This window comes from Eupeodes corollae, chromosome 3, assembly GCF_945859685.1.
Source record: "Eupeodes corollae chromosome 3, idEupCoro1.1, whole genome shotgun sequence".
NCBI lineage: Eukaryota > Metazoa > Arthropoda > Insecta > Diptera > Syrphidae > Eupeodes > Eupeodes corollae.
In genome coordinates, this window is record NC_079149.1 from 114,578,489 (window position 1) to 114,581,040 (window position 2,552).

Here is a 2,552-nt window from a genome sequence, read left to right on the forward strand (position 1 = left end):
AATTGATTCACAGTGATTGAAGGAGCCTTTTTTTGTAATTCTTGAAACGTAGTTCTGGCTCACTCTATGGCGTATGAGTATTTTTTTAAAAATTAAATTAAAGCGCAATCTCCATCATCGATCCAATTGCGTCCATTCATTCATTAGAATCATATAAAATATCAAGTCGAAGAAGTGTGGAATCTAAGCTTGAATTGAGAACTTGAAGCTTTTTTTTTATGAAGTATGAGGATTGTCTGGGATAACTACGTTATAGAGCTTTAAAAAAGTTAAACGGTTGAAGAGTTTAAATTGAATGACAAAAACTAAATTTTTAAAAGCAATAAGTTGGCACTGGTCTTATACTTATGCTCAATATTATCTTTTTATATAAAAACTTCTAGATGCCAACCTTTTTGATTTCCACCATGAGAGTACTACGGATTTTACATAAAATACGGTATGTTTTGCAAATATTTTTAAAAATGTATAAATTATGAGACAAAATTAGATCCTTTTAAGTTATCACATTTTATTGCTAGCTCATTTCCACAATCAGACGCCCATGAAAAATAAATAATTTTTTAAACTTCTTTTATATGTAATTTTGTTTGGTTTTAAATATTATCCTGTTATTTTAACATTAACTTATGAAAAGGCTGTTGATTACATTTGATGGTTGAAAGTTCTTTACATAAAAGCTTTTATGGCTGGTTATGGTTTCCTTCTCTACTAGTTGGCTGACTTTGTTCTTTGCCATTCAAGAAAACTTAAAGCTTATTTTCTTATTTTCATGCTTTGAATAGTTTTAATACCTTCTATTCTGAGTAGATGTCTCTTGCTATAATAATGACCAAAACTCTTATAAGTGGTTTTCGATACAAGAATTTTATTTTTTATTTTTTTGTCGAGGTTTTCAAATTGTCTTTTTAAAATGGTTTTTGAAAAATCCTGCAAAATGTCTTAGCCTTTTCTTATCTCAATTAACACTATGTAAGTAAGACCTTGTGTTGTTTGCAATCAATAGGCAAATAATTTTCATTTTTATTTTTAATTTTTATTAAATTTTAAAGATCAAGTATTGATTTTGTAACTAGAAACAATGATTGTTTTTTTAATTATTATTTTTTTTAGAAATGTTCTTCACATTCAAATTATAATTAAGAAAGAGGCTGCGATGCGACCCACACTGAACACTTCCAATCCGTGTTCGGTTTGTCTATCGATTTTTTTTTAAACATTAACAAAATAATACTAATTTCAACATTTTGAATTTAACAAATCGGAAAGATTAAAATAACTTCATTTGGGAAGTTAACAAAAAAAACTTAAAAATTCTGAGTTTTTTCATTGATCGCAAGAAAATTGAACCTAATTTGTTTCAAAATGGTAAGGCAAATTCAGCAAAAGGCTAACTCCAAAACAAAGGATTGGCAGATTGAAAAAATTTGAACGCTTCTACTGTTTCTTGCAGCGTCAGAGATTTTTTTCCAAACGTTGCATTTCTGTAGGTACAAAAAACAGGACATATACTCTTGACGTGAAAGCAATATTCTTTTGCTTTCAAATCACATAGCGAGCAAAACTGATTAAAACTGCGGTTGCATGGTGATTCATTTAAGCTAAGGACTTCAAATCTCGTTTTTAATATTAAGGATATTTGACTGTAATTCAGTGAATCATTAAAGTATTTTTATCTTTAAGATTCAAGTTCAGTTGTGAGTAAAGAATCCTGCTTTGCGATTTTCGAGATTCCTCCATAAAAGCGTCGTGTTCCAAATTTTCATAGCCTTGTATGATTTTGTAGAAAACCTTTTTAGCATGATTCAAATTTGATGGATTTAGCGGTATTGTTTCTCCACACGCGTTTCGCAGAGCTTTCCATATCGACATCTACCAGTCCTCGTTTCTTAGCTCATAAAGTGCCATTCGTTTTGTCAGTCGATCATCATGATGGGATAAAAGTTTTAAAATGTAGTCTGTTTGTAATTGAAGCGTGCTAGTAAATATTTTTGAAAGTCCTGTTTCCAAATACAAGGCAAAGTTATGTGTTTTTAGGGGTAAATTGAAAAGTTTCTTCAAAAAACATAAGTGAAACTTTTCTATCTCCTCGTAATCGTTGATTCTCCATACCAAGGCAACATAGCAAAGCAAATTTTTTACAACAGCATCAAATATCTTGTATTTTAATGATAATACTACCTGGTTTGAAAATATGTTTTTCCAGGTTAGATTTAACAAACTTTGTGAAGTCTTGGCTTTAGCATTAAAGTGATTTTTAAAATCTATTGTTTTATTAAAAATCACTCCCAGGTACTTGTGTTCATTAGTAATCTGTAGATGGTTTATATTAAAGTGCGTTTCAGCTTGAAATAGTTTTGCAGCATTTTCGTGGCATTTTCATTGGAACCAGTGTTGAGCTTAAGCTTAATGATGTTTTGATTTTCTGTTAATTTTGTTGTCTCTGTCATTCGAAGTGATTTGCCTAGCAAGATTTGGGTAACTGATTGATTTTTCCTCTTTGCCTCAATACTTTCATTTGGTATCGTGAGGATGATGTTTTTTCCCTTTAA